At 38.7% G+C, this 26941-nt stretch overlaps 1 protein-coding gene across 1 annotated transcript in view; it reads right to left on the bottom strand.

The window, feature by feature from the left end:
* The window catches only part of LOC124405496, a 117449-nt gene that overhangs the window by 53431 nt on the left and 37077 nt on the right, over nt 1-26941 (bottom strand). The gene's annotated exons all lie outside the window — the stretch shown is intronic.

Genomic DNA, 26941 nt, shown 5'->3' with positions numbered 1-26941 from the left:
TTTTTCCAAGATAAAAGTAATGATGTATCGTAAAAATTGTTACTTCATTCTTTTTCCAAAAATTCCATCTGACTTATACAAATGAATACATTTTTTTTTATCGCACAGTATCTAAATATTTTTTTAATAGAATGATCCATTTTCCAGTATTTTGTTGTTTAATGAATTCTACTTGCATATTCAAAATTTTATTTTGCTACAAGTAACTAATTTCTCTTGAAATATAATAGTTGAAGAGTAAGAGTCAATTCACCCTTTATCCTCATCATCATATTGTCCATAAGTAAGTACCTTCTACTCGCCTCCTACGTTAATGAATTTGTGATAAGTTTTAACCCCTTACCGCATACAAAACGATATTTAGCTGTTTGGCTGTTAAAGTTTCTAATTTTTTTTCCACTATGTTAAATTTTTTTTTTCTTTTTGTTTTTTTCCTTCAAAACCAACTTTGAATATTAATTGTACATTTCTTCGTGTAACGGAATGTATTTTTTATTGTCGTGTAAGAAAGTGCAAACTGTCAAAACTATTTAAGTGAATGTAAAATTTTTAAAATGTAAGTTTTACCTCATATCTCAATATTTGAATTATTTCTGAAAGTTTCAACCTTTGGGTGATAAATGAATATTATCAAATATAGAACCATCCATGGATTACGAGCATTCGAGGTATAAATATTTTTTAGAATAATATATATCGATGACATCGTGGTGAAAAAGAGAAAAAAAAAAAAGAGAACAAACGACTATTGGACAATCACATTTCTTTAACCGTTTAACATATTCAATACTCATTGTGATGCTGATATTCGTTTAGTATTTCGAGTGCCACAAAGTGCAGGGAAAATGGAGTGGAAAAGAAAGACACGGAAACGACGAAGTTTTTTTTTTACGGATACAAAAGCACCGAATAAAAGAATTCGTTGGCGTGAATTTAAATTCCAAATGATATGGGAATCAATATCGAAAATATGAAATCCTCTCCAATTCCACCCATTTTCCTATTCCATGGAAAATTTCCCCCGAAAGTATTACGACCGCAGAGAATTTCACCCTCCGTGTCGCATGACCTCGATGCTGCGGAGACTTCCAACTCGTAAGGTTTCCCTCTTTTTTTCTTTTCCTAATTCCCTCTTCCTCTTTCCTTTTCCTTTACACATACACAGACATAACGTGTACATGTCGCGATCCCCTCCCACTTCCTTCCTTCCTTCCTTCCTCTCCGCAAAAGATCGGCAAGCCTTTTTTCGCTATCTCCACCATCTCAGTTAAATCGCGCCCACCTGCGGATTCAATTCAGCCCGATATTTACGCCCGATTTAAGAATATTCAACGAGGATAAAACGATGTGCCCACCCGCTGCATACACTCCCGTAGTTTTTAATCCACCCGGCACAGCGAGGGATGCCGTAATTTCAGAAAATTTCGAAGCCCAATTTCATCCTGAAGTGGAAATGAGAAAAAAAATAAATAATTCAAGTTCAACCTGACCGAAGTGATGAGGGAAAATTTCACGCCATTGCATCTATGATCTTGCAATGAATATGATTCTCAGACTGTCAGTTCAAGCGTGGTTACTTCGGGGTTGAATTGGTAGTTCCCCCTTCGAAAACGGAATGTGGTCTAAGCGGTGATCATTTGCATACCTGGTAGGTATCGAATACCATGGTTCATAGAACAGGCAGTCAGATTCAATTACGAAAGGCATGAATATTGATCGCGGAAAGCAGTGCTCAGAGTAATTTCGCGCCAAATCAACGACAACGAGCCTCCAGTTTGCTTCAGCGTTAAAACGGGATCAGTTTCATCACTCCTGTACCATTTACAAAATGGATCTTAATTGGTGAAACAAATATGAGACAGTTTCACAAGTAAATCGTATTTTTTAATAAAAAATGTTAGTACAAACTTTCCAAACAAGGAGGACCATTGAGAACACACTTCTAATGGAATATCCGAACAGCGTTCAAACACATTTTCTATTTTGTTGTGAATATTTGTATGAGAATGTACATGAGTGATATATGACAAAATTACTCCAAGTCAAGAGAAGCACATTGTACTGTGGTAGACGAAGACATTCATCCCGCAGCAGATCGGTAGAAGATGAGAGCAGAGAGTGGAACTGGACATTCAAAGGAGCCGTAATTACATTCAAATACTGCGCCAACTTCTGAGTACTAAGTTACTACTTGTCTAATGTAATCAGGAAGAACTGCTTTATACCATCTCACGTCACGGCGTAGTTTTATTTCAAACGTTCTTTAGATTACGAATTCAAATATCATTTCCTAACTAGTAACATCGGCAGACTTGTTAAGATGTACAAATTTAACAAAACGACAAACCATTTTTGAATATAACTGGAAAAAAATACGAAAGAACAAATAAATTTTCATGCTCTCTCTCTCTCTCCTCTCTCTCTCTCTCTCGTTCTCATCTGGCTCTACTTCGAACTCCAGCAACGTCAGCACCCCTCTACACTGCAATATCAAAACCGATGATAGCTCAGGATGTGTGTATGAGTTTAGTGTTCTCGGATTGCGCCTCATAGGTATAGAATGTTAATATCTCCAAGTGTTCTCGAATTGTATATGCAGTGTGAAACGTAAGCTCGAAGTATTTGGTAAATCGATACGGAATACCCGGCAGGAGATTCTATGCAGCATTGAAATAAACACGAGAAACTGAGCTGATTCCTACGACTGAACGCAAGTTGAAAAAAAAGATACGAGATACACGAATGATAAATAAGCAGAAATTTTCTCACAAATCGAAAATGAAACTGGGAAATAATCTTCGTCCCACTGGAACTGCGTCAGCATGCTATTGTATTACATATGAACATCGTATGCAGAGATTTTCAGCTAAACGCATACTCAAGGGAAATTAAATGTCTAGATTCTAGATTTCTAAAATGTAAAATATACATTCATTGTCGTTAAAATTTCGTACGCATTATCTGCAAGCACATACCGATGATTTGACAGATTACGCGTTTACTTATTGGTTGTATTTGCCGTGAGATTACTCGACAGAATGAAACCACGTTCTGTGGTCAGGTTCTTTGAAGCCTTGCCATCCTCTCTCTTCTTCACTTCCCGTAAATTCTGTGCTTACAAAGAGGAGCCCCGCTGCGATTGAGATTGCTGGTCAGTCCTGAACCCCTGAAACCACCCCTAAAAACCGAAACCCCCAACTCGTGGAAGAGCCAACTCGCAATGTGATGCAATATTGAAACTTGGCGTGGTAGAATCCCGGCCGACGACACGCTGCGAGGGACATAAACCACGTCGACGACTATGCTTCATACGCGATGAGGTTCAGGCCGATACTGCACAGTAGTTATTACTAGGGATCCCCTCTATATTTACACTGCGCTCGGCACATGCATGGCGATGAACAATCCGAAAACCCGCTGTTTCATGAGATGGTCTTAGCACTGTACTTGGGGAATACGTTCCAGGGACCATTTACTTGGAATGAGAAAAATGAGGAGAGAAAGAAATTCCCGAGAATAACAAAGGAGGAATAGAATTGCTCTAGACGTGTGGAGTGGTCAAGACACCGGTATCAAGTCATGGAGCAATATTCTCACCCTCCCAAACCTCTCGGAACACCGGGTATTCTCATTGCGGACAATAAAGGAACAGCATTGAAAGGCATTGGTCAAGAGGACCAGCGAAAGGTGAAAACTCCAATACCTGCGTGAATTGTCACACAACATCGTCCTCGACGTTGGATTCAAGAAAGGTTTTCTTGGAGCCATTAGAATCCTCTCAACGGAATTGAAGTGCCTTTTTCAGCTTCCGACTGCACGCCCACAATTCTCAAAGCAGTTCTTTTCCAGCATCGAGTCTCTTGAGTTTGATCATTGATACGTAATCATCGTCATAATTCAACACTTAATTCATCGAATGTTTAAAGAATTTTTACACCTATAAACCTAAATTGCTAGAAAAAAAGCAGACGTGCCAAATCCGTTCGTCTGTATCATAAATTCGGTCAATTACCCCGATGATTCTAACTTCTCAAATAAATTTCTACAAGATTCCATCTCACGAAATCAGGCTTACCGTTAGTCACGCAACCCTTTGCGAGAACACGCACAGCCACGCCTTCATTTATTTTCTTACGCAGAATCCCTTTTCCCGTAAGTTCTTGAGCCTGTTTGCGGTACAGCTGCGGCAAAGCAGTTTGCGCTTTTTCCGCCCGATGCAGGAAAAGTCATCAAAGGGATTTTTGCCTTTTCTCTTAGCAACGAGAAAGGAGACTGCAAGGTAATCCGGTAATGGATTGTATCCACTGGCAGATTTCACACTCTCATCTCGGGTTTTCTTGGGTCTTGGTTCCGAGGAAATGTATTTGTAATAATAAAATTTGTAATGGAAAACGAGCCCGAGTCACGAAAGACGAAAATGTGGTAACACAAGAAATTATGGCAATGAGGTTATTCCGCAAGACGCTTACAGCTTTTTTCAAGTCGTGACCCTCGACCTAATCGCAGCCCAACCTGTGGCCAGGCAATAAATTACCAGAGCAAGTGAATTGATCAGAAAAGAAAAAGATTGCAGTTGCACGTGCGCGCAATATCGTCCGCTACCACATTTCGTCCCAATGGACCAAATCTCCGAGCCCAAAATTGAGGTTAGACACGCTACGGTCACGCCGTAGGAACATTAGCGTCTTTTTTGTGGTCTAGAGTTTCTTAAGCGAGTTTTAGTGCAAGCACGAATGCTGCTAGGTAGCTTTACTTTCTTTTGCGAATCTTCGAAACTTTCCCCACTATAATAACAATTACCATTACGTTGTATAAGCAACAATAAAGGGCTGCTCCAAGCACGAAATAAAACACTACCAGCCAGCATCCCAGCAGCACAATCTTTCTCAGTGTGAAGATTATAAAATTACTCTACCAGATTGGGCAAGTGCCATTATGAAAGCCTGTTATAGGTAAGAGGTAGTATAATTGTACTTAACTTTAATTATCCTTGAGAATCGTTAAAGCATTTACTACGGGTCTTGCCTTCGGAGCGATGAAGACGCTTAAAACATTAACGACAAACGAGATGGGTGTCAGAATAGAAGGATGATGGGATAGGATCGAAGGTGTGAATGTGTGATCATTTCCCAAAAATCCTCAAGGCTCAAGTCGATGAATCGTCGAAAGTGCATAACCCAGCTTAAATGGTCCTCATTTTCGAGCTTTTAAGGGCATCTTGAAGTGCTTTATTTTACAACGGAGGGTTGAAGCTCATTTAACGAAAGAGAATCGAACGGTCATGTTCTCTTCAAAAGATCCTTTTCTTTGTAGTAGGAATAATAATTAACCGTTCTATCGGAGATAACGGGGAGTCGAAACCCTTCGATGAGCTGAAAGGTCTCGAAGTCGTTGCGCGGGTTTCCATGGGAATGATTTAGGGGAAGATTTAAAAACACTTCTATACAGCTCGCAAAGGCTTTGACAAAACATATAAAGCGATATACCGAGGTGCGCGGATAAACTTGAGCCTTGAACAATGGATTTGTAATAAACATATGATATTTTGACTGGTATTTTACTGTTCTTGCTCTAAAAAAGAAATACTAACGAAGGGGATTTATCATTATTCATTTGTGCTACTTACAAGTCCCCATAATAATCTGGAATCACACCACACGAATGAACTTCAACAGGTTACTCACCTGAAACATAAAAATAATACAGAATTGAATATGGCGAAGATCAATGATACCAAAGGGACTAGAAGAATAATTATCACCATAACGATGGTCTGCAAGAACCTAAAGAAAATTCTTATCGCAGTGAATTCGATGCCCTCGCATTTTAATTGGGTATCGAGAAAACGCCGTTAGTTTCGCATGTCAAAACACGCCGGTTCAATTAGCGTCGAGTCGAATAACACACCAACACATACACACAAGCCCACACATTCATCGAGGAAATGGCGCAGTGGCACTTATTCAGAACCCTTCAGAGTGTGTCCGGCAGGGTATTGTCCACTAATACCTAAAATTTGTCAGTTGGTCGATGTTAGGGAAGCCTAGGAAAGGATTGGAGTCGCCGAACAACCATCCAATCCCCTTATCAACATTAAACCCGCCTAACATGTTAGAAATTTGTAACAAATTGTGCAATCTCACAGTTTCCAAGTTTTATTCTAACCTGCTCTTTGATTTCCCATCCATTGCTGTTTTTTTTTTTTTTTTTTTTTTTTTTGTCACTTGTTCTTTCACGCAGTTGCTCTACGTTCGCACATGGCTTCCACACACTTCTGCTGGGCATGACTCATCGCGTTCCTGCCTGTCTGTTTTTAACCCGTCAGGAGCACAGGGGCGTCTCGCGTGGGGTGGAGTTTAATCTAACAGCCCCCGGTTCACTTTGCATGGCCAGAGGTTGCTTGGCTCGGCCCACGCCTAACGCCCCAGAGTCGCCCAAACCAGAGCACAGTTACTAACTCACAGGGCGCAAGGGGCGGATAGAAACCCTGGCCAGCTTGCCTCGGGGGTAAAGCGGGTGTGATGAGATGGTGCAGAGATGAACTTCGAGGCCGGCTATCGCTTTAACCCCTCACTCCACAAGGCGACTATTCCTCAGTAGTGTGCGAAATATGTATTTGATAGTGAGCTAATTCTACCAAGCAGGTTACAGGATGTTTCTTTGGCACATTGATGCATGGTCAAGTGTCTAAAATGCACTCAAAACGTACTCGAACAATGATTTACCTTCGCGTCGAGAATCTTAAGGAACAAGAGAGAATGAACTGATTTGCACAATGATTTTCATGCATGATGAATGACAGTAATAGTTGAGATGCGCTGGTACGATTTTGTCGTTACTCATCTTATATGCTGATGAAAAGCAGCATGCCAGTAAGAAGAAAGTATGAACAGAAATTTTGTAATAGAATCGAAACCACTGCAGTGCGTCTCGACTCTTGGAATGAATGGAACTAATTGGAGTGAAAGTTTTTAGTTTACAGAGGAGTTGGATTATTGCCCTTTGCTAATTCTGTTAGTAGGTACCTAATCAGACAACATCCACCATCTGGCACCCCTTTTAGCTTCGTTAGTTAGAATGTACCGAAAGCTGAAATTTGGCCTATTGTCAAGCGATGCCAGAATGTTTTTTCAAAACCCCATCAATCAAAGTAAATTAAGGTAAGAAATTAATCTTAGGTTTATCGATACGTTTTTTTCATCTCCGAAGCAGCTGGTGTTACGTGTGACATTCTCAATGGATGCAAATTTGAAGATTTTGGGCACTGTGCGGGGTTGGCAGAAACGTCGCGTGAGCTTTCGGGGCATGTTTATCACACGCTTCGACAGTCGATTTACTACTTAAGCAAGATGACGCCCGCCGTGCGGTGCTACCATCCACGTCCCCTCTGCTGATTCGAAATTCAACCCCCGGATTTACATTCCTTGGAATAACACACGGGTCCTCGTTTGTCCGTTGGTATAGGAGTGCAGCATCGGTATTCGAGTCACGTGACGGCATAGGGTCGAGGAAGGATTCCCGATCGTGACGTCATATCCTGAGAAGGACGGTTACACGCCAGAAACATAAGCCCAGACGAATTTACACATGCTGGTGCAGTGTTGTGCATGTGAATGTGTGCACATGCACGAGGCGCCTTATACCATTCAAAGATACGCAAGGAAGTTCTATGAGGGTGGTGAATTTGTCGTTCAAACTCCAAGGTATGCGCGACGGTTTGCATTGATTTTGTATCGGGTTTAGGGATAGAATTTTAAAACTTGTGGGGTGTCACACGCGTGGCGTCGCGTCGCATCGTATGTCAAAGGGGACTGATGATTGCTACTGCTTCCTTATTCCTTTCTCCCTTTTCCTCCCTCCCGGAGTCAGCATCGTACAATGCCCTCACGAAACTACTTTCATCTTACAGAAAGCATGAACTTGGATCTAAGGATTCTCGCGATCGACATGTATCCAGAATCCAGATGCATACTTCACTTCAACTCTTTAACTTGATGCTAGACTTCGAAGGCGAAGAATACCAGGAACCGTACTGAGCACCACAGTAACACTGCGACAAGGTGAAGAAACTCGCGTTGATAGTGAGTGCATGATCGTGTTAAACGGACCATACAGATCTCCTTAGCCCATATGGGCTCCCCTAAAAATAATGAAACAAGACACCATCCTCGTGGTGCTACGTGTCATGAAATGTAACGCATATTGCTGAAACTCTAGAGTATTCACAAATGTAGCAGACTGTGGTTTACATTGGACGAGCTCAGTGGAAGCCGTACCGATACCGCAAAGGGTGCATCGAAAGCGGTGCTCGTAGCCTGCCCTCGCGGTCATAGACCATGGGCATCATAGACATCATAGGCACTCATAGCGTCCCCTCCTTTCCAAGCCCCACATGAGAATACCACCACGCGTCCACCCTACGCGACCCTAAACACCCCGAAGTCTGAAGCACTGCAGGCGAACCTGATGTTGCAGCACAAGAACATGTCCCGCAGATGTCGCCACTCGTGTAATTGCCTCGTATCGTGTAATTAGTTTCTAATTGAAACGCGATATGGCGACTATTTCAGTCGTCAAACGTGGGATTTTTAAGTAAAATCATAAATAATCTTGTTACTCGTATTCAAGTCTGAAAAAATACTTCTCTGTTCGATAATCACGGAGAAGTGCTTTTTCGTTACCGAAACGAGGAACAAACGCAAATCAGTTCTTTGATGTTGACTGATTGGATCATCACTAACGGAAACAAGCACAGTAGCGGAAAGCGCTCGTACGTATATATACATTCATACATACTTTCCCGTATCTGTATCATAGAATTTGAGGCGAGGTCCTAAAACTGGATTTCCATAACTTCCGAATCGGATTACGAGTTGTAATTGGCAAACGCGGAGCCGAGAGGCAGAGAGTTCCCCGCTTTCCATGGGTCAATCCATTAGCCTGTAAATATTCAAAACGCGGTTGACCTAGGCCGTGCCACGAGTCAGCAATTTTTAACGATCAACCATACGATGTTTGTCTAACACGACCCCACGTCAACCAACTCCCGACCCACGTCACGCATCCCGATAAGGGGATCGGCCAAGTTTTGTCCAAGTCGTGTATAATGCGTAGAAAGTCCATCCATCCATCCATCCATCCATCCATCCGTTCCCGGGTTCGTTGATCCGTTTTTGTCAAGGAGGACCACACACTCCTTGAAAGGCAAAATCGTGATATGTACGCATACATATATGTGTACAAATATCCACATACATTCATACAGGCAAACTGGATATTTGCACAGGCTACAATAACGCCGACAGTCAAAACAACCGGACATCAGAATAAACAAATCCACGCTCCAACGGGCTTAACTTTTCAGCCTTTTTATATCCGCTTGGAAAGAACCAGAGGGTTCAAAACACATCGGAGCGATTGCCATGAATTTTCACGCAAATACTGCGACCCCGAGTCAACGTTTTTCAACAATGCTTACTGACCGTACATTTCCAAGGTTTATGCAGCTGTTCAGTGGACCTTTTGTCAAGCAAACGATTTCACAGTACCTATCCAAAAGCTTTGACTGAGAAATAGTGAAGACACGAAAAAGTAAAGGAATAAAAACACTAAAATAACACAGTTTTCAACTAGTAAAATTTATCGAAAAAAGCTTAGAGTAGTTTGATTTAAAGTCACGTTCTATCCATACAAGGACAATGTCATTGCGTGATTACAGTTTCGAAAAGTTTACCAACGACAACTCCAAAACGTCGTGTCTATTTTCAAACACAGGCTACAAGGTGCTCCAATTATATTGAAATCTGACAGCAATTGACAAACTAAATCCACGATCGATGGACAGAACCTGTTGCAATAAACGTATATATACCTAAACCATCGGTCGGGTCATTTACGGTTGAAGGAGTTCGGTGTTAAAGCCTCCAAGGTTGCAAATACCTCTTGCCGAGTTGAAATATGCTTCATCTGTTAGAATTCAGCCTAGACAGCCAGGGTTTGTTGTTATTATATCTACTGTTTCGGGGTTCTGGTTCACCCCGCCATCATCCACCTCGAACGCTACCGAAGTAGAAAGGACACAGGAGGAAAGTGCCTATCGTACTAAATTTCCTGACACTTCGCGTGATGAGGCCGCTACGCAAGGCAATAGGCACTCAGGATCTGAGGTCCGGGGTCGGGTGATGTTTTAGCGTTGTCACGAGCGGCACGGTGTTTCAGCCAATTGACTATTGCCACGTCACGCGTGCTAGGACGATGGGGAAAAAGCGTGGCACGAGCCCCTCGAAGGTATTGGACCTGTGGGCAATAGCGGAAGCCTCGGCAACGAGGAGAACTCTCTGTCAACAGCATCCCCAACGGCAGAGTTCGGTTTATGACCGTTTACGTCGGGTTCCGAATCTTTTGGGGGAGACTTTGACTTCAATTATGGACACTAGCCAATCGGAAAATAGATCAGAGGGGTCTCCCGGCACCCGGGAGCCCAAAGAGAAATACCACCACCCTTAGCCTAGCCACAGGGGTGCCAGACAACGAGAGTTATGTTTATGAAGCGGCTTAATTAGAACGGGGAGTTCACTTGACACGCGCTTTTTTTACTCGTGTCATGATCGCGCAACACATTCGTCTTATGAGATGTGCTAGAAGTGGTTGCCACTTAGACCTTGTAACACCAGATCGGATACACTGTTTCAAACATTTGCCTAACCAAGTATTAATTAAATTTCGGAGAAATGTATCTACCTTGAGCAAATCACCATTTAAGGTAATGAGTGTTTACTCAGAAACAAGCTTCTCCGAAACATGCTTATTTATGTCCCGGATCGATACTGGTAAGCTTTGTCATCGCCCATTCAGGTATCACACGTTTCATGATTGAAACACGTCCGTAAATTAAATCATACACGCTCATAAAAGCACAGATACATTCGTACCAATCCAATGTGTTTGAATAAAATTACTCCTAGATGTTAGGGGTTGTTCATTCCAAATTTGAAGTTAAACAATGGGCAATGTACAATTCAGCAAAGTGTCCTTTGTTCATAAACAAAATTGTGTTGAACAAAAGATCATGGAGTTGAAATCGGACCAACCAACGAACTGCGAACATTCGTGCAACTGAACAAAGTTGCTAAAGAAATGTGGTTTCGGAATATTCATTCATCTATTTCGACGATCTAATAGTAAAAGGAATTCCATGGTGTACAGAACTTACTTGGTACGTTCGAAAAATAAAGTTTATCCAAGCTTTTGCCATTCATCAAGATCACGACATGTACCAACCCCCTTAACCCTTCACATTTACGTTATACGAATAAGATGAATCCACACGCTATCACTAGAATATCAGTTCTGCAAGAGCTTGAACAACATATCCCAGCGAAACCATCCGGTGTGTATATTACCTGCTTTCTCATTATAATTCGACAGCGGTTCGACGTTATGATAATAAGGAGAAGCACCCGGGCAGCATTAGCAAGATTGATAACGGATTGTTAGAGCGAGAAGAGTAAGCGGGCCGGTACCGTGATGGATTGCTGAATACAAAAAACCCGAGCTTTTTAAGAACTGCTCTGCTCTGCTCTCGGAGCCTTAGCCTTCAGTCGACCCGATTCTACTTATCCGCAGTCTGCTGCCTCGGGTCTGCAGTTCCCGTTGGAAGGGCAAAAACTATATCGAAACATCCAGAAGTAAACCAAAAGGCGGATACACCAAGCAACAAAAAAAAAAGAAAAAAAAAAGGAATGGAAGACGAGATTGAGAGAAAGAAAAATCTGTCTCCAAGCCACTTTCCCCCGAGCAGAATAATGTTCAGTCATCATTAGACCAGTTCTCTTCATGGCTCATCTTTTTCATTACACTGGCATACCACCGTTGCAAAATTCTTCCGAAGTTATTGATCGGCAACGTCGACAAGGTTCACGTTGTATCGGCGTGTGTACCAGGCAAGTGGGGGTTTGTTTCAGTGAATCTCCGAGAGATGATTAGATTCGGAAGCCATTTCTCGTGAAATATGAAAAATCCACTTCTCCTTCATCTCGCCGTACTTTTCCATCTTTCCTTTATTCCTTTCGCGTAAAGACGCACCGCCATATTCGTCAAGTCTCCGTTGAATCTTTTTGTTTTCTATAGTATATTGCTCGCTGTTTCGACCGAAACAATGAATCGTGTCCCTCGCCAATTTGAAGGGGCCAAATTCCAGACGGGTTCAAAAGCGCCAAATTCAACTTCGGTATCTCTGTTCCACCCCGCACCCTGCAAGCGAGATTTATCTCGTAACTAACGATAAACGGGTTGCCGGCAATCAGTGCCATTGAATGACGGACCCCGAAACTGTTTCAGAATGATCAGTTCACCTGGACCGTCTATTGTTGTTCAGTTGCAGTTCATTCCCGGGATTTCGACAATTACAAATCGAATCTAACGATCAGCGTTAATTAGATTCACGTCGGCTCTCTCTCTCCCTCTCTGTATCTGCGTATAAACCTTTATGCCTGTGAATGCGTCTTAATTGAAACTATGCGCACAGTTTACGCAGTGGGTTAGAGAGCCAACCCCCTCAGCAATTTACAGTTCCGGGACTGATGATCAGCCGACTGGAATTTGAACAGGCGAGATAAGCCGAAAGCCTGCCTTGCGACGCGGGGAACTGGATTAAAAAAAAAGAAACAGGTCAACCTAATTAGCTTCTCACGCACTGAATTAGCTTGGCTTCATGAATTACTGTATCTTTAACATTTTTTATCTTTTTTTTTTTTAGGAGTTTACAAACTTTTCATCTCGGATCTTGCAATTTTTTACATTCTCGACGATCTTCGCAAGCAATTTGATTTAAAAGACCAGCAATTTGACTGATAAGAGAATCGCATTTAATTACAGCAATTTCAGCCTGTTTTTATTAGACGCAATCTACAAAAAAACCAGCCAAGTTATAAATAATTTCTAAAGGATACCCAAACATTTGCAAACAACATAGCAATTTAGATTGGATTAAAGTTTAGTCAATTAATAAGAACTGTACTGTTTATTACGAATTTGTCTTTTTTTTTTTATCAGTGCTGAAATTTATCTGAATCAATACGAGTTTCGGAATTCAACTATATGAATTCTGTATAATTCATTTATTTTGGCAGCACGTTTTTAACTTTATTAGTCACGGGCTTAAGTTCCTTGAGATGAAGGAAACAAAGCTGGTTCGTTCAAAGGTTAATCCCAGATCAGTTGACAAAAAAAAAAAAAAACCAAACTACGAAAAAACCCATGATAACAACAATAAGAAAATCGTCCCTACGTATATAGACAGCAAATAAAAACTGCGAAGTGAATCCGTCGCCGATAAAACAGATGCAGCAAAAGCCAGCTTCAATCTCCGTTTCATTATTTCTTCTTTAGTACCTACAGAGATATTGCCACACAACCAACGTCCACAAGTATATTCACACACGCATGCGAATTCGCGTAAATAGAGGAAAATGCCTCGGAGCGATGATTAACGGGGGAAAAAGCTCGAGGGAAGGAGACGGCGATAAAAAAAAATTCAACACAGTCGCATGCCGAAGGCTTAAGGGTAGCTACAAGGAAGGAAGGTAGGTATTGGAAAACGGGGAAAAAAAAACTATTGACAGTTGTCGGCTGTCATGATCAGTTCACGAGGTGATATTTGACAGAAGATAGTTGGCAGGAAATCGCGGGGGTGCTGACAGCGAAGCGGTGACGGAGATCGGGAGGGAGGAAAAATTGGAGGAAAGGGGGTAGCTACCCTCGAAGGAGGGCGGGCAGCCTGCGGCTCTGCACCACCCGGGTCTCGTGTAATTTTCTTCAATAATCTTTCCCCTCATCCCCCTGACGTCATCCGGCCTCGACCCGGCAATCTCACCCACGACTCCAGCGCCGATGGTGTTAGTTAGGTATTCGATATTAATTGCGGGGAAGGTGCAGCGGTATTAGTTTATATATATATATATATATATGTATTATAAGTATTCCGTCTGGTATCGGAGAGAATGCATAGGCCGAAGGGCTGACAATGAGCAGGGAAGTCAAATAAAGATTGCAAATACACACGGAAATATGCGGAAAGGAGAGAAAAATCGCAGCCGAAGTAATTTTATTGTTCCAAGAGCAGTTATTCTTCTGTGCTCGACCATAGGTAAGGAAGAACTTTAAGCGGAAAGTTTTTTGAATTTGATTAGATAGCTTTCGGTTGAATCGATTGAATAGTGTCATTGAACTAGTCAATTTTTTTTTTTTTTTTTTTTTTTTTTTTTTTTTGTAAAATTGAAGAGAAATGGAAAATGCATTTTCTGAAGAAGAAGATGTCGAGATAACATTTCTAGCAAAACGATCTACATGTAGTGATTAGGGATTTAGTATAAGGAGGTTGATGAGTTTATACATCGCAGAAATCAATGACAGTTTTTGTTGTGATAAAAAAGAGCTTAAAAATGGGTTTATCGTTTTAAATCATTTTACAATGCCGAATAATTTGGTACACTTGTTCGATTTTAATTCAATTAAGTCAATTCTGTTTGCAAAAAGAACTATTTTCTCTAATATACATACAATTCTATATTGGCTGATCAAAGTCAATACGAGTGCAAACTTCAGAACTGAAATATTCAACGATTTGTCAGTGTAATCAAAACAGCGTATTCGTGGGACGGTAGAAAATAATTTTTTTAAACAAAGTAGGCTATTAAAAAATAGAAATTAACGAGAATATACTATTAACTATAGCATACTATATAAAACACTAGATATTTTATCATTTTCGAGGGACTTGAAATGCATATAATTTCGATTGTTCGTTTTTTTTTTTCACTTTCTAGTAGAATAATCGTAGCTTACCAATATATTTGAATTTCATCCAAACAATAAACTTTGGTACAATAGTTAACGATTCAAACTTCTTGCTACATTTTTCTCATTATCGAAGATGAAGAAACATAAAGGATGATACTTTGGTTATGCATAACCTACTGCAATTTTAACTGCAGTCATGTCGACATGTCTGAACTCTGAAGGAGGCTTGACGGTTGCTTGGCAAGGTACGAAGATCGTTGAATTTTGGGTTAAACAAGCGAAAAAGGCGGACCACCTTTCGCCCCTGCAGCTCTCATAAATCGCTTAATCGCTGCTGTTCATGGATCACGGAGTTTTAAAAACTTTTGCACTCCGGACCCTGCTGAGAATGCTTTATGCACCCGTAAACCGTGCAGACTCAAAATCACTCGACGATGTTAACCGGTGTATACTCACGGTAGAAAAAACTAAGCTGAAACGGTCTTTGGCTACATCGAGAGAGTCGCTTCAGCCATGATTTTGTTATTATTCCTTTTTTTTTTTTTTTTTTTTTTTTTTTTTTTTTTTAAACCTTCCTTGCTGATAAACTTCAAAGAAATAACTTATCGAGTGAACGCAAACCTCTTTCACCTTTGAAACTTGTAAAATTTCAAACTGAGAATCATTTTCGTATCCAGGTTCTCCATACTCGAAAATATGAACTTTTTCAAACTAATTTCAGAAGTAAAATCTCACATCGGAGAAGTGAAAAAATCCAACATCAATGCAAATTTAGCAGTTTAGAAAACTTTTATACGTTAATTCTTGGTGGGAATAAACAGAATAAACTTGTAAAAAAAAAAATCAAATTTTCAATTCCATGTTGTTTCTTCATCGTTTCAAACAGTTCTTTCATCAACTTCTTTTAGGAACATCTTATTTGAATTCTACGTAAGAATGTGTCGACATATTCCTCCAATTAGTGCGCAAAACACACGATGTGCGAATATTTTTGACGAGAAAGAAAGATATTACATCAGAAATGAAACACGGATCGAGCGATAGCAACTTTCTACTTCAATTAACTTGTTAATTCACAGCTCTAAACCTCAGAATCAGTATCAATCAAACCATCTTTACTTCCGATGAAACATTACTTTTTACTTATATTATGAAGATCCTTATTGATTTGAATGATTGAAAACGTCTGAACTAGATACACGAAAAACTTCTCGCCTTTAGCAGCCTTGTTTCATACAAATCTTTCACGTATTATGAAGTATGAATATAAAGAAAGATTTTTCCAGACACGCATAGTGATATTTTCGCATGAATTAGAATTTCATCGTAATTATACATCCAATTCATGGATACGTGTAAACAGTAAAGTAAAGAGAGTAGATGAAAGAAAAACCTTTCAGGATGAAAATTCAAGGTAAATTTTTTGGGGAAAGTGGTTACCCGGCTACAGATGACCGACCGATGCAGTTGCAGTGATCAAAAAAGTCGGAATTATAATTCCGACGAGGAAACGTACGACGCGGGAGTTTTATGCCGGTGGTACGGAAAATTCGTCTGTAAAAAGAGAAGAAAGAAAGACACGAAAAAAAGAAAACTAACCCAACCATCAGCAAAACGAGGAAATAGATATAATACGAAGGCACAGACCACGCGCCACGCCACCCTGCCCTGCACCCTTTATGAAATATGTCTGGCCCTAATTGCCTTACGGTGAAATAAATGAAAAAAAAAGAAAAGAAAAAAAAGGAATGGGGGAAAAAGTAAATAGCCATCCACGGCTTCTGTCGAGGGTGAAGAAATCAAATTCGAAAAACGCAAGATACCAGCTAGATGCATAGAAATGTATACAGTATGTGTCGTTAGCTATGCCGAATGCCGATGCGATGAAATTCCCGGCGGTTTTAATATCGGGACTCTTTCACACGCGGTGACAAAGGAGAAGAAAAGAAGAAAAAAAAAATGTTGAAATAAATTTCTTTCAAGTGAAAAGGTATAAAAGGGACGACGACGACGACGACGACGACGACGACGACGGGAGAAAAATGTTATGGATCCGGAAGATTATTTCTTTTCATTCAATTCACGCTTTAATTAATTAAATAATTACTAACGAGGTAACGTATCGATCTTTAATTCATTTCGCCGGATTTTACACGTTGAAGTACACAGAGTTAGATTTACATATGTAATATATTATTGAAAGCAAATTAGTCGTAACAGCTTTTTCAAAACTAGATTGACGAAACTTGTATTTATTTATTCGTGTATTCGAACGATTTCAGCTCAAAATATTAACAGAATGAACGAATAAAGTGGCATCGTCGTTGCTGGAAATTTTTTATGCTGCACTTGCAGTCTGCGTAAAAAAATTAACTGGTAAATTGCATGACTAATTTTATTCTGGTTTACTATTTCAATAATTATAGTGATTTTTGAGAGTAATGTAAGAATGTAATTAAAGAAGCATTGTTATGCTTTTGTTGGAAAAAATGCCGTCGTTTTTGATTTCCAAATTTTGGTCAAGTAAAGATTATACAGAATCATGTTGAAGTTAGTAACGTTATCGTAACGATTAATTCTTAGGAAAAACAATCATTTCGCAATTTTGCAACTATTTAAAATCCAGTGATCCGTAATAAAGCAAAACATGCTCATATTTTGCAATTCTAGTTCCATCAAAATCATTGTCAATATCAGAAAATACTGATTTTTTCTCAACGTTTAGTTACGATAACTTTACTAACTCCAACCTCGTTAAATAAAAGGATAAAGTTCCTTGATTCTAAATTGCATAAAGTGAATGTTCTAAATAAGTAAAAGATGTTGTAAATGTATAACGATTGAAAATTATTACGAAATTGTACAAATTCGACGATTTGGAAATAAGTACGGATCAGATTTTATTATTTAAATTAATCTAAGCTATAACTTAATTATTTTAAGCGTTACGATCAATTCAACAACTTTAAAAAAACTTCTTTTCACCTGATACTAAAAATTATTATTTTCATATAATTTATCAAAATCAAATGATACAACGTCTCCAACGAGCTACACGACGACGAATCATGCCAATAAGATAGACATGCGTCGAAACATCGAACAATAAACGATAAATGAAGATACAATATCTCCTCGTCACTGAGATAGAAGACAGGAGGACAAAAGTTTGTATCAAGCTTAGAGTTGGAGAGTTCAGTTTGCTTGAGGTTTGGCAAAGTTAGATAAAGAATTAGAGCCGATAGGCCGTATGAAGAGGCGAGAAAAGCGATAGTGACAAGTGTCTGTAGGCGAAGCACTGCATCCCTGGAAAGCTGAGCTCGTAACCGGTGTTTGCGTTTCTGATTAAGCGGCTCCGACGACGACCAAGAAGACGAACACAAGGACGATACCATTTCATTCGCAATTTCTTTCCTCTCCTTCCTTTCACCCCGATATTCGCAACGGCCGCCTGTGGAGTCGTAGTCACACAGTTTCCGAAGAGATAAAATCTCCCGCAGCGGTATTTTTTCCACTTTCATTTACCGCCTACCAACCCCCGACGTCGCTAATGACGTAATCATTTTTTACGTTACTTTCATTATTGTTATCACCGATGGTATCATTGTTGTTGTTATTATACTTATCCCATCGTCGTCGCGAAAGGCACGCTACTCACGCAAAAACAATTATTATACTCCGGGAGATTATTTATGAACTTCTATTGGTCTATAGATTGTATCGGCTGGTTTTCTTTGCTGATCAATTACCCCTTCCAGAGTTCAGTAAAAGGGCGATTTTCTTTGGGACATAATTCTTTTGGAAATATTTTTTTACGATAAAATTGTTTCATCGTAAAAAAACTAATCTCGAATCAACAACTATTATTTATAAAAAAAAGAAAGTCTTTGAGTATGATGAAAAATTTTATACAAATTTTCAATTTGAAATTACGTGACGTTTTCAGGTTTGGCAGTGTAGAAAAGAAATCTTCACCTTGACTATCATCTCCAATGAAAATTGAACTTGCATTGAGGTCAACAGCTTTAACAAATCAAATAGTTTTAACTTCCATGATACTCAACAAATTTTTTACTGAAGACATGAATATTCTCTGTTCAACAATGACAAGTAAAATCTGAAACAATATTTTCGAGCGATTCAAAAAATGAATGAAAGTGAACATTTATAATTTTTTTCAAGCATGTTTCCAATTGTGACAATCTGTAATTTTTATCACACAAAAAAATTTCTTTACGACCTGAACAAAATTTTGTCGATAAAAGTGTAAAATTCGTATAAGAATATTCCATTTTGGTCCGTAAATAGGAAAAATTTGAGAAACAAATATTCGCGATTTTATAGAAATCACTCTGTAGTTTAAACAAGTTTAAACTTAAGTAGGTATTCCATTTTTTAATTTTCTCCGACTTCACGATTCTGTGCATTCATGAATAGAATTTCAAAATTATTACGACAAAAAAGTATATTTCTTTACTCACTAACGTTAAAAATAAATACTCCTTTACATAAATTGCAAAAAAAAAAAAAGAGCAAAGTAAAAGAAGAGAAAAATGTATTAAGAAACGGAAAACTGCGCGTCTCTGCGTATATTTATATGAATTTATTTCAACCGCGGGCTAGCAGGATAAAAGGAAAAGGAGAAAAAGCAATACGCCGCAGAATTCTCACCCCTGTATAGCCGTTACATTACACGCATATGTAGGTATGAAAACGTCAAAAACAATTTAGGAATTTTAAATTACTCGTTGGATTACACGGCAACCTTATTCAAACTCATACAACGTTTGCACGGAGATTTGAATTTCAATTGAAAAATAAATCAATCCCGAAGGTCTAGCCCTACGTCAAACACTCCTGAAGGGGTACGTACACCTTTGAAATCTGATGAAATTCTCAGATAAGTATATATACATATGTATCTATATATGTATGAATATCTGAATGTTACGTTCCAATTCCGATAAAACGCAGAAAATTTGTGAAAGGTGAAGAAATTTTATATTTTCGTAATTCAAAAGTTTACGGTATTCGTTTTGAACCTACAAGTATGTATATATATATATATATGTATTATCGAAATACTTGGTCGTGGGATTAAGCTTATAATTTAGAATTTACAATTGAGCCTTTTCCTTTCAATTATGTAGATTTTGACTAAAAGAAGTTTCTGTTTCCAGTTACAATTAATTAACGAATAGTAAGACGATGATTAATTCATTCATACATATATATATCTCCCGTATTTTAATCAAATTTTTATCCACATAAAATCGTGTAATTGCTGCTTTTCAGAAATTTCCTGTAAGATAGACGACAAAAAGGATTCTCAGATTTTGTTTTACGTTTCAGTTGACCCCGAAATTTTTTTACTTTCTGCGGATTTCCCGTGTTCAATTAAATTTACGAACTCTCCTTCACTTCTCGCTGGCCACAACACAGGGTGACAGGCGAGGTGACAGGATATCACGATTAATTGGATTAATCGTTGCTTCGATTCTGGCTTCATGTGTCTCTAATTGTTCACGAGGTGTGTTCAACTGGTTTTAAGATGTAATTCATTAGTAATACACTGTTTCTCAATTTGTTTTTAAATCAACATAACTCAGGGATTAATAAAATTGTTGTTATCTGATTAGAAGCAGGGTTGTTACTATAATTACAGATTCTATACGTCAATTCATTCGATTTTACATGATAATGAAGATATTTTTGTCTCAGCTGTGTTTCAAATACAAATATTATACCATGTAAAAATTTTGAGCAAATTTTAAGCATATTAAAAACACAAATTACTTATTCTTAGTCGAAAAAGTGTTGAATATTTAAATATACTTCCTAGTTTTGATTATGGAATTAAAAAAGAATTGTTATATCGTTTCGAGAATCACATCTCTATTCAAAGGAACCAGTTGAGCTTGACATTTTGATAAATGGGAAAAATAAGGTGCCAAATCGATATGTCAGTTCACATTTTTAACAAACCCAACCATTGGAAATATTTTTTTGAAAAGCCGACCAAAAATATTCATCATGAAAAATCTCTTTGTCCACAGGGTGCACATTTCCTTACGAAAAAAAGCGAAAATCCAACAAGTCGTAATCAAGCCATACGATCAAATTCGAGACACAGAGAAACCAATTAATTTTCCCAAACAGTGTTAACTTGTTTCATTCTACACAACGGATGTCAATATCCAATGATCAAATATGAAGTGAGACGATTCTAATAACACCCGAAACTCATCTGACATCGTTGATTTGTGTAATTAACCCAACACCCCGAATCTTTTAATAACCCCATAAGCAAACCCATATAACGTACCCATAAGTCAAAGTTGACTCTGGTATCATCAGCCCTTGAAGGCACGCAGCACACCCCAATCGTCAAACAACAACATTGACACATTGAGCAAAAGCCGATCTGACAGGCAGAAGCACGCGGGGTGTAAGAAACCCCGCCAAAGAATCTCAGGATTACCATAAATCCGAAGTGAAAAAACGATCATCCAAGTAACGTTCAATCATCACCAGCTGACAGGGTGCGAAATAATCAAAAACAAAAAAAAAAGAACGTACGTAAATAATCACTCCGAAATTTTAGGAAAAACAAAACCGCGATAAATCTATGCGCTAATAAATAAACAAAAATTTTGCATAATACGTGACAAAACGTCAGAATCCTCAGATGACATGCACCGCAGTTACTCCTGTGCTCTCGATCGGATCACCGAATAAAATAAACGAATTTTTCCTTATATCCTTAAGGATAGGGGTAGTTTCAATAACGACGGTTCTGGTACTCACCAGTCAACGATCATTGCTTGTCGTCGTCGCCAAAGTAGGACACTGCACAACCGGGAATCTCCGTCAAGAAGTATGACGCACAGACTTGGACTTGTTCAGATCAAGTGCGAGCGCGCGTCTCGTTATGCGTGTGAACAATAAGAAGTACTTTGCTGAAATCACGGTGCAGGAAATGTTTAAGGACGCGGCGTCATCGCTGGTCGAGTGGTCGGTGCGGACTGCAGAAGGGATCGCAGATGATATCACAGTCCTAGGGGTGACTGCATGACATCATCGGCAGCCAATGGCAGACGTCCTTTGAACGCTTGCGCGTCGCCCGGCCCGAGACTGCTGCGATATATCGCAATCGATTCAACCCCTCGCGCGGGGTGGTTTTCGCCCTGGCGGGGTCGAGGCGAACCCGAGCCGCTCTGGAAGCGGGAAATTAAGCTCGCTTTGAGGGAAGAAATAATCTCCGATTTTTTAATGAGTATTATTTATTGCCGCACGCTTTTTATACAATTTAAAAATAATTTTATAATCTGTCGACTATACCTTGCGTCGATATCATTGGTTTGTTAGGAATTTATCTCCTTAAAGGAAATATTATAACGAATTTAGAAATAGTTTAGAAGTCTAGAACTTTAATATGTTGTCATACCTTTGATGAAGGTGATGCAAATTTTTTTAAATAAAAAAACTTTGATTCGTTGTACAGATTTTTTTCCAATACTTTTGCGAGGTAATGAAATTCAAAACTCATTCTGCTGCCGCAGTTCAAGAAGCTGATCCTTCCTTCTCCGTAAAACTAAACAAAGTATTTTGAAAGTTACACAAATTCGTTACTAGTTTCTTACATTTTTCAAAATCTTTTTCACTGATTTTATTAAATTAATTGTACTCGCTGTGATTTATTCGAGAATTTTATCACCATTTTTTAGTCATTAATTTCTTCCGTCAGCCCCTTGGCTGAAAAATGTTAAAACTTTCGTTGGAGACATTTTCTGGCGTGCTTCGACTGAATTTCGTTTCTTTTTTTTTTCTCTGACCCGACTGAAATGTAAGAACAAACGATTCATAGCTTTTGTAGGTGAATGAGATATTTTTGTGGATAGTTACTACTTCAAATACTTGAGAAATTAGTGAAGAACTTTTGATAGTCGTTACCACTGGAATTTACTTGGTGCAAAAGTTTTGCCCATGAAGTGAATTTGGGAGAATATTATGGCATTCCACTGTTTTCACCCGTTGCAAAATGAAACTGTTTCTTACTGTCACTATTAATTGGTCAGAAAAGTATCCACAAAAAAAGTTACACACGAATAATTTTTCTAAGCTATTAAAATGTAGTCAATGTTTATGAGAAAGTGGATTGGAATTAGAACTTTTTACCACAAATTCTAACTTGTAGATCCCACTCGTTTATAATATTACCAACACATTTTTTTACTCCAAATAAATATAAGTACAAATTTCTGTAAAGTGATCTCTTGATGAAGACAACACAGAAATATAAATTCTTTCCAATTATTTAGCGTTGTTATGACTTATTTTCATTTATTTCAATATTTCTTTACTTTTATCTCTTGCATGGTGATAATGATTAAAAAAAAAAAAAAAAAATTAAAGTCCGAACGAAAACAAGTTGGTCAAAGAACGCAAAGATACTAAAAATCTTCAATAAAGTCAACAAGATTCGTTGGTACAATTTTTTATTTTTTTTTAAACGATCTAAACGCCCACGGTATTCTTTTTGCAATGATCAACCTTCTTTTTATTGAGAAAAATGCATAAAAAAAATATAATTATGACCTAAAAGTCTCGTTAAAGACGTTTTATTAAATAAACTCAGTCTCCAATTACTCTCGCATATCACCTAAGATATCTAAGCTGAATCTGTAAATGTGTGGTAACATTTACTTAGAATCTCTGTTTTGTTCGCTCGTAAATTTTATTGATTTAAATACTAAACAATTAAACAAACAACAATCAGATCCCAGTTAAATATTACTGGCATGCAACTACACATATAGTTTCTCCGTAAGCTTGTGGCTGATGAAAGTAGATGGAACAAATTGGCATTGTTATAAAAAGTGAGAAAGGTAGGAAACGTGTATGCGAATGATATATAAAAAAAAAATAAAAATAAAAAAAAAAATAAAAAAAAAACCTATGTAGGTACAAAATGAGGCAGTTTTAAAGCGGCTTTCAGCATCTCAAGTTACCCAGGGAACCGTATAATAAAAGCGGCGAAGAAGCATAAGGTGATTATACGTGCGACTCGTACAAGTACCTGTATTAGTTTAAATTGCCGGATCAAGTTTAACGAGCAAAGCGTAGATAGGGCCACAATCTCATCGTGCAAAACTGGAGAACAACGAGTAACGATACTACGAAAATTACTCAACATTTACACGTGAGTGATCAATTATTATTCTTCTCTTAGCAAAAAAAAAAAAAGGTAAAACAATTTAGCAATTTTAAAAGTAACGTTGTATGTACGAGTATCAAGATATCGTAAAAAGCCGGATGCAGTGTCTCCTAAAAATTCAGTAGTATAAAGAAAGAAAAGTTGAAACTATAATGTAGCTTGTTCGCTGACAACAACAATATTGTTAGCAGATGAAAGTGAACGTTTGCATACGTTAGACAAAAGAATTGTAGAAAAATGCGGAGGATGCGTTATACCGATATGCGGCAAATCTTTCCCGAATATTTTTGCATATCTTAAACCGCGTGTTCCGCTGTTCACGACGACGATGGATAAAAGACAAGATGAGAAAAATGCAGAGAGGTATTGAAAACGTAGAAACGGCGAAAAGAATCCAGATACCCTTGTGCAAGGTACTATACCATAATATACTATATTGTTCTTATACTTTCTTTGTCCTTTCTCCCATTCCTTCATCCGTTGCTTATATATCCCCTTTCCGCAACTGTAGAAAGGGTTTGACTTATCGCTGAATTATACGACATATTGCACCCCGAGTCGACGCCTTTAACCCCCCCTTCCCCTCCCCCTCCCCCTCCCCATCCAACCAATCGAGGAAAAGTAACAATCCGAACAAATCACCGGAACGGAATCACTCGTTCAGGATACGCGACCAACGTGCCTTATACTTACTTACCTACTTCTGCATCAAATCACGGCTAAAAGTATTCGAATCCACAAAAAAAAAAGATTCATTTTAGCCAAGTGATGGGGTTTTATACATTATTTTACAGTGGATTCATAGACTTGAATACAATACTGCATTTTGAACTTGAATTAGAGGAGTTTTTGTTACCACCATATCAATACCAAACAATCTCTCACAGAACTTGTCTACGTATTTTTTAAATCATTTCGTCTAGATGTCTACGACATAGTTTATTGAGTTATTGATTTACCCTTAGAACGAACAGCATCAGGCTAAGAAGTAAATAATATTTATTCATTCTGAATCAATCAGCTGTAGTTTTCTGTCAATATTTTGAGTAAAAAACAAATGTTCAAGACTTGACTCACATTCAAAACTTTGTAATTAATTATTTCAGCACACACCGGCAGTTATTTTTGTACAATAACTAAACTAATGAAATAACCTGTCCGTGCAAAACACTCTATAAAAAGTGAAATTTGTCATTTACCTATAGATGTAACAAAATTGAAAAAAGAATGCACCCGTTAATTCAACTCCTCCATCAGTCAGCCAATGACATGCGTCAATACAAGTACCAACGTACCAAGTGTATGTAGTGAGTGAAGTTTGAAATGAATACAGTAGTTGAGGCATGTAGCTGTCGTGTTCGATACGATGTTTGAAAGTGGGACGAGTGACACGACATGTGAAAAGGTGAAAGGGTGGCACATTGGAACGTTGGGGGAGGGGGGGGGGGGGAGGCCCATCACGTACGTGTTTTGAGTTACGTTATGGATGCGTTCGTTAGTCGTTGACAGTTAATTATCGGTGAAAAATTCAACTGTAGAACACAGTGTGAGGGACGGACTGAGATGGACATTCGCGATGCCCAAACGGCCCCGAACTGTGCACAGAAAGTTACCCGTTTCACCTTTTTCATCCCCCGTACGGTGTCCAGTTTCCCCCATTAATTTCAGAGAGTTTGGACAAGGATATCTCCATAAATTGGTCACGGGAACCATGGATAGAAATAGACAAAGTGTTTGCTTAATTTTCTTCTCGTTAAACGTGCGATGCGAAATTAGATGTATGTATCAAGTGAGCAGCAAGCAGAGCTCCCTTATTTTTGACCGTTCAATTTTGAAACTTGATACCGAAAATTCTAGCGCACCATTATACGCCGGCATCGCTTTTCGTTGTTACAACGAGAACCCGGCTTGTGAAATGCTGCTAAATTTTCAACGTAACGTACATTCGCACGTGTTGGTATACATATTACACCCACTAACGCTAAAGATACCGGACTCGGCTCACCCCAGTGTGTCGGAGGATAATATTCACCAGCCATAATTCACTTATGCAAATAGCCCTGAAACGTAACGCGCCTGCAGGGTGGTGGCTGGTGGTCGATCCATCTACAGTCCGCAATCCTCGACGTAGTTATATGCGTGCGGACTACCGTCACCTTCCTATGTGTCTCACTTTTGGATCTTTAGCCCTTGTTAAGCATCGAGTGATATGTTAGCTTTTCGAGCTCTTAGATCGACGAGGTACGTCTTCATCGTAAGGGTTCAGGTACTGTGCTTCAGACAAAAAATCGACAGTTTATACATGCCACAAGTAGTGAGCTTCGTCGTGATCGAGATTGAATCGTAAAACATTCCGCGGTTTCAAGCGTGTAAATGCGTTTCGGAGTTTCCTTAAATCCAGCTGAGCCAGACTTCTTTCTTCCTTATTTAGGGGCTAATGTAAAATAGATTGTATACTCGGCTTCAAAAATTTATAGATTCTTTAACTTTAGAAACTCTCTATCCGAGATTGAAAAACTGAAGCAGTTCTTCGTTTATCGCCTGTCTACGCTTTGTCAGACCACCCTATGCAGTGGAGTTTAACTTCTATCTTGAAACTACTGCGTCAGCAGTGTGAAATTATTATTCTTTAACTTTCGTACCAGTTTTGCAACAGAAACTTTCTTCAACAACTTAGAAATGATAGCTTTGTTCTCTATGGAATGTGAAGAACAATTACCATGGACAACCACTTCGATCAACAAGATTATAAAACATTCATTTGTATCCATCTATTCGAGAGACCAGTTCAATCTATGTTGAAATCAGTCGTACAAGATCTGATATGAGCCAATTTATGTGTCACCGAACGCATGAGCCATAATACATAATGTCGTCAGTAAGATTTATCAGATAACAATGCATTATCATGTTACAAAGATAAGA

This window comes from Diprion similis, chromosome 4 (genome assembly GCF_021155765.1).
Source record: "Diprion similis isolate iyDipSimi1 chromosome 4, iyDipSimi1.1, whole genome shotgun sequence".
In the NCBI taxonomy this organism is placed as follows: Eukaryota; Metazoa; Arthropoda; class Insecta; order Hymenoptera; family Diprionidae; genus Diprion; species Diprion similis.
This window is presented reverse-complemented; position numbering and strand designations above follow the sequence as displayed.